This window comes from Zeus faber (genome assembly GCF_960531495.2).
Source record: "Zeus faber genome assembly, chromosome: 11".
Lineage (NCBI taxonomy): Eukaryota > Metazoa > Chordata > Actinopteri > Zeiformes > Zeidae > Zeus > Zeus faber.
In genome coordinates this window covers 20,932,355-20,939,807 of record NC_137205.1, presented here as the reverse complement: position 1 = coordinate 20,939,807, position 7,453 = coordinate 20,932,355, and positions in this window count along the sequence as shown.

The following is a 7,453-nucleotide window of genomic DNA, read 5'->3' as shown; positions in this document are numbered from 1 at the left end:
TATCAATAATAAGCTGTTTTTTACAAATGTACAATAATATACCCATTGCATGTTTTTTTTTTTTTTTCATTGAATAACCACAAATATGATAACAAAAATTAAACAGGGAACACTCTGTTGCAATCAATATAAGTATTTACAACCGGCGGAGAACACCGCCTTCCTCCTGCCAATAACTGCAAAGCATTTATAGATTATTGTTCATTCCAGCGATAAAACACTTTGAATCCAAGCTAGAAGCTGCTGTGTGAAATATAAACAATGAACGCTCAACTCGCCAACTAATCCAACTACGTCAATAAACAAACAGACTCCAAATGCGAATTCAATTAAAATTACAAAGGTTGAAATGGAAACCAAAGATTGATTTACCTATTAGAGGTTGGTACATTCCACAATTAGTAGTTTCTGAATTGACCCTTTCGGTGTGAAGGCTCATGTTGCAGGATGATAAAGGATCCCAAATCATCTTATCCCACTGGACTGAAGGATTCGAAAGGTCAGGATAAGTCAATTGAATTCATGTTGACGTTTTATCATTTTGTCTTTATCAGCTTTGTCCATTAATACCTAACTGGCACCCTGCTAGAAGCAGTGTTTTGGGGGGTGTGTGACAAAAATGTGTTTTATTTTTATCTTTTCTGTGGAGTTGAGTTGTTGTGGTTTACATGCACTAAAATCAAAATGTTCTCCTGCCAAATCTGCCCTCAAAAATGAAGTAGCTACCATATTGGCATATGTGGGGTGGCCATCCTTCCGGTTTCAGGTCGGACGCTCATTTGTCCTCCTTTTGCGATCAACCCTATTTTATATTTTATCTAATGGTATATAATAAATAAAATAATAATAATAATAATAATAATAATAACAATTAACAAAAATAGGCTATGTGTAAGTATATATATACAATTAAGATGCGTGGTCTTACAAATTATTGGCTGAAAGCAGTGTCAAATAAATATCTGGTATTTCATTGGTTAAAGGGGACCTGTGTGTGTGTCCTCTGAGGGAGACGGGGGTGCAATTTGGAGAGGGAGCGATCAGGGTCGCCCTCTCCAGGGGTAATGGAGACATTGGAGTGGGAGAGATAGGCGGGGGATGTCCCGCTCCTCTAAATAAAGCAAATAAAAACATTGTGTTTTTATTTAAGATGCATTTTATTTGACTCAATTTCCTTATTGTACGAAAGAAAAAAAGGACCGTGCGTAACGGTAGGGTCCCACCGCCGACCGAAGCTGACAGCTTCACAGCGACAAGGAAAGTGCGAGCACTGGGTGACAGCCAATAGGAGGGAACATACGCTCTCAATGGCGCTGATCCTTGGAAAATGGACGCCTGGACACATGATTAGGCAATTGATGTCCTGAAAACCAAAGTAACTTTCGGGGATTGTAACACTCGCACACTGGAAACTGACCAGAAAGGAAAAACATTTGTCAAAAATGCCTTCAATTATGCTGAGCCAGTTCCCATTTGTCCAGGTCAGAATAAAGCATGAGTGTTTTGCACAGTATGTCCCAGTTCAACAAACTATTGAGGGTTGATTTTTTTTTTTTACCAGGACTCATTGGAAGTTATGATCCCATTAGGGTCTCGGAAGAAAAAGCACAAGATTCTTAAAGGGTATCTCACACTTGTTGACATTTTACCACACAACGGAATCAAAAATTGATCACATGCAACTTGATCTTCTTTGTGGAAAACATGATTTCAAGTATTGTTCCCAAGACTTAGTCACGGGCTCCATTGTCAAGGACTTTAACGATCTTGAGTTCAATGGCCCACGATGGAAAGCACTGCAAGGGAACATCGTGTGCCATTGCAGGTGACAATCTATGCTCCCACCACATTGGAGGCTTTGTGGAGAACTTTAGCAAGAGTACCCACTTTTGCAGATATCATGATATTGACAGAGAAACATTTCAGGCCACGCCTCTTTCCATTATGGGTCTTCCAACAGTGGAGGTGTTACGTTTGACTCTGTCGTTAACGCGCTCACTTACCATACGTTCATGTCCGTCTCCCAGGGCTACCTCCATGTCTTGGCCATGACCTTTTAGAAGGAATCGTGTCACCTGACTTGCCATGGTACGTTCACCATGTTGTTAAAGTGGATAAACAATTAACTTATCTTGAGTTGAATCGGCGAATAATGATAATGAAACGATGGCCGTGACAAACCTTGTGAGGTTAATCCAGGTTGTGAAAAGCTTGGAGAAGATTCTGTGCGAAACTAGGGCTTGCTGAGAATGCTCCCAGTCTTAAAAAAAGCAAATACAGATGACAATGAAGCATGGCAGCTTGTCTTACAACTTCCACTAATAGTTGCCACTGGCCAGATTGCCTTTTTGAGAGTTGAATATTTGCATTTCCGTATGCAGGCTTTTCAAGACCCACCCACTGAAGCCGAAGCACCATTACAGTATGTCTGCCATTATCCGGAGCTGATTGTTCAGTGTTTTACCTCTCATTCGTCATTGGACATTGTTATTTGAGAGAAAAAAAATACTCATTTTAAACAGCGTGTAAGAAAATTGCACAACTTGGAAAAAAAGTTGTGCTGAACCCTTGCAGAGAGACATCAGCATTTACAGGCCTTCCTCAGTGCAGGGAACCTTCTCCCTCCAGCTGTTGTAGTAAAGAAGGCCACTCAATTTTTCTCAGGGGGCTACAATGATAATATCAGAGAATGTATCGTCCATTATAACTATGAGCCTGTTAGTACTCTGTCAGCCCATGATGTGACTGTTAAGGTACCAGGTACAAAAATAACATGTTTCCGCTTTTAACTGATGGTGACAGGGGGCTTGATGTAGGAAAAATCCAAATAATTGTTATTACTGAGAAACATGCCCTGTGTCTTATCGGCATGGATATTTACAGCTTCACACCGACGCAAGAAAATACTGTTGTGTTAAGCAGGAGAACCTGCTTGATTACTCCCCTTTGCCTGAGTAGACAGCGTGTGGCATGCCGATAATTGCTCTTCACCATTCTTTCCACTCTCTGTAGATCAATGGCAACTTTTGATGAAGACACAAGGGGAGGCATTGCCAAATCTGTCTGAAGCGACTCAAGCTCAACTTGTCTCTAAACCCAATACCTCTGGTTTAGAGACAAAAGACGACCTGAAATATGCACAGCATGAAGACATGGCTGACCTGTATCCCTTCATTCAAAATTATGAAGGCATTTAAACTGGGTAAGCCCCGATGGAATGTATTACTGATTACATTCCTGGCATGCTGTTATTAAATGATATTGTCTGGATAAAGTATGACAAATAACCAAATTTCATCTATCAATTGCCGATTATGTAATGGTGATTTTAAATCCTAGTTTATTAGGATTTAACAAGGTATGTTATCAATTGATGTACCTTTGTGTTCGTTCATTGTTGTTCACTGTTAGAGACAGAGGAAGTTATTTTGGATATGACATCTCAAGACCCCCACCAGACTCCCAGTCTTCATTGCTCTCAGTCGCTTCACAAGCTTTCCAGCCCTTCAGTCGTGTATCAGTTCACTGTTATCTAGCTCGGCAGAGAGGGCCAGCCTACGCAGCTTCCTCGCAGATTCGGAAAACCCGGACCTCTGCTTTTGACGTGCCATGGGACAAAATCCCCAAAGAGATCCGGTCAGCCTAAACCTGCGCAGTGGCGGCGGAATGGTACGCGTGCCCGTTGACGAAATGAGAAAGAATGACGCTAACCCCACTCATGAACAATGTGTCACAGTCCGCCAAAAAACATCCAGCAGTACCCCAAGGGCTTTGCTGATTTGCTCCCGGATGGATCACTTATGGCTGGAGGTTACGCTTCACTCCTTAATCAAGTAAAAACCTAAACCGTGATAACTCCTCTGCAACACACCGAGCAGTTCAATATCGCTCGGGATGTAAAAGAGGGCCAACATATAGATACGGGTGTACTAGATTTCAGTCGGACCTCCCCCCCAGAAGAAACTTACGGAACCCCGGAGGAGAAGCGCCAACGATTAGAAGAGATATACACACAGGAGGGTGTCCGTGAAGTGGATAGAGGAGGTTACATTTGGTCTTTAGCGAAGATATACAAATAAAAACCCCGAAATAGGCAAACCTAAACAGGCCTAACCTTTTTAGTCAAAAGTGCAAATATGCACATTTTGAGTTGCTCACAGACGTGAAGATACTTGGAAGCCACCATGGAAGAATGTGAGAGAGCTATCGCTGAATACCTCTGGAGCAAACCCACAAACAAAGATGTTCAGGCTGCCTCATTTGGCACGCCATGTTGTTCAACTGCTTATGGCCCACTTCACTGAGAACACCACTGGACCGGTCCTTGTTACAAATGTTTAAGTGTGTTTATCTTCCTCTTTTGTAAAGTTATCCCTACCTGAATACACCAACAAATGCATCCAGCATCGCATTGCAGGGGTAACTTGCACTTTGCGTTCTTGAATTCCCCCAGTTGGTTTGTGGATTTAAGCTTTCAAACCTTATGGCAATAGAACTGCTTGGCTAGCCTACAGAAGGCTGTCACCCAAATTATTCCTGATCAGAAACGGTTAAATAATACTCTCAACCATAATATGAAATGTGATGGTATTTAAACTATGGATGCCGCTTAATGTGACTCGCAGGTTCCTGCTACTGCAGCTGATGTGGAGAGGACTCTTGAGCTCCCTGCAAGTCCTCGTCTGATACTGCTGAGTTTAAATTCAGTTTGATTTATTCTCAAGTAACTACAATTTGAGATAACACACACTTATCACGAACAATAGTAGTAAAGTATGAAAAGGAGTTGTGAAGTAAAATATTCTGAATCAGGGTTATTATCGTAAACTAAGCTGAAACTAAGATGAAACTATATCCCGCAAAACAAACTAAAATAAAATAAAAGTGAACTTTCTTCTATTAGCTATAGGCCTAAGATCAATTTGTTACCGAATGGTGACAATCTGGAGCAAATAAATATCCATGACATTTGATATTCACTCAAATCCAAGTCACACTTTTGCAATTTTTCACCATTTCCTTCTCTGGGAACGGCTTTGATTCAAGTGCACGCACAAACAACTGGAAAATCAAATTTAATGTATAAAAACTAAACTTTTATGAGAAATAGAAACTAAATTAAAACTAAACAAAAATTCAATTTAAAGTTCAAAATAAAATATGCAATGAATAAATAAATAAATATAAATAATAAATAAACTAAAAACTCAAGGAAAATGTATAACCGACCATTCCCAGTGCCTGTCATAGCCTGGAACCAGAAATGACACGACAAATGTGTTCTTATTTTTGCCCAATATTGAATATTGATAGTCTATAGGGCCTGACATATCTGATCTGCATCTTGCACTTTATTCCAACACACACACACACACACTACACACACTACGCTGGGACGAGCTCAGTGTAGCGTGTGTGTGTGTGTGTGTGTGTGTGTGTGTGTCTGTGTGTGTGTGTGTGTGTGTGTGTGTGCGTGCGTGCGTGTGTCTGTGCGTGTGAGCGCATGTGCATGTGTGAATGTCTTTCCATGCACATGCCTGTGCATAACATATAGGGAGGGTTTGTGCAAGTGATGGTTCCTTTGTGTGTGTGTGTGTGTGTGCATACATGAGTATGTGCCTAGACGGTTGTGTGTGTGTGTGTGTGTGTGTGTGTGTGTGTGTGTGTGTGTGTGTGTGTGTGTGTTCAAGTTCAAGTTCAAGTTCAAGAGATTATTTGTCACATGTGTGTGTGTGTGTGTGTGTGTGTGTGTGTGTGTGTGTGTGTCGCTCGTACCTATAATAATAATGTATGTAAGTGTGCAGGCTGAAAGTGTAAATGCAAGTGTTAAAGCCATGGCTTTAAAGTTGTGTGTGTATTGTTTGTCTTGTCCCTGATGTGAAGCCAAAGACAAGTTTCCACTTTGTGGACAATAAAAGTTTTCTTATCGTATCTATTATAACCCTGGTCTGGATATGGCGGATATATTCTAATATCGTAATTTTTCAGTTTTCTGCAGGGGCAGAACAAACCACTCGCTGGGTGATTCGTCTGGAGGGCCGTGTCACAACACACGGAGTCACGCCAAATTTCCTGTCAGGGCTAGCCGCCGTGTTCACCGTGTATTATGTGTTCAACTTGCAAAACCAACAGGTACGAGCGACACACACACGCACGCACGCACACACACACACACACACACACACACACACACACACACTATTTTTTTCAATGTATGCACATTGTTACTATAGTGCTAGTGAAGGTTAGCGGGTGACTTGCTGAGGCCCACACATACAACACATGACGATTGTTTAATAACTGATCACTTGTACTGGTGCAAACCAAGGGTATTTGACCAAATCTCTTGGGTTTTCAGGCACTTAGTTGGAATAAACCCAGAGAGGGGGACAAAGGCCAACCATGGCAAGGTTGTGTCCAAGAAGACTGGGAAGGTGGTGCAGAAGAGGTCTGCTACTGTGGACCCACATGTTTCCACAATGATGAAAACGCTCCTGCAGTTTGAGCGGGACCTCATGGCGTCGGTGATAAAAGTAGTGTAAGGCAAGATTGTTGGCTAAACCAACAGCTTGAGAGTTAAAAAAAAAAAAAAGTTACTTGTTCAGATCTTAATGTTACTAGGATAAATATATATATTTGTTGTCTAAACATTAGTTCTGGACGTTAAGAGTTCTATTTTATAATATTTTAAGAGTGAAGTGACGTGTTCACACTTCAAGTTCAAGTTCAAGAGTTTATTTGTCACATACATAGACATACGCTCATCCATATATGCAGTGAAATGTCATGACATTGAACTACTAGTTATGGTGGCTAACCAGAAAATGGTAGATTTATGCGTCCTTAAATGGGTACATTTGTTTACTGGCTGTATGCCTGACTGACTGGAGTTATTTTCTCATTAAATTTCATTTATTCTGCATATAAAGGTATAGTTATAGGCTTGAACAGTATACAGTAATGGGCTGTAACAGTATTATACTGTAAAATTATATTAAATTACTGTTGTTGTAAATAAAGACAGCATAATACTGTGCACCAATTAACAGTAGGAAACTGTAATGTACAGAAACTATCTGGCAACCCTGCTGCCGGTAGTTTTCTGCTATTTTATAGGAAAATATTAAAAAAAAAAAATTGAAGTAAAAAGTACAGATATTTGCTTTGAATTGTAGCAGAGAACATGGTTTTGTACAGCACAAGTTTTCAATGTACAAGAAGCTACTGTGGCTACAAGCTAACATTAGCGAAGTAATGCTAAAAAGATATTTTATTCAAGGCGTTTGGTCTGATGGTGAGATAGCGTTAGCAGGATGCATATTTTATTATCCGTTTGCAGAGTCAAAGACTGTATCATGTTACGGAGGCTGCAGGGAGAGGAAGTGCCAGTGTTTGGTTTGCCCCGTTATGGGCTACTGTAGAAACACGGCGGTGCAACATGGCAGCCTCAGTG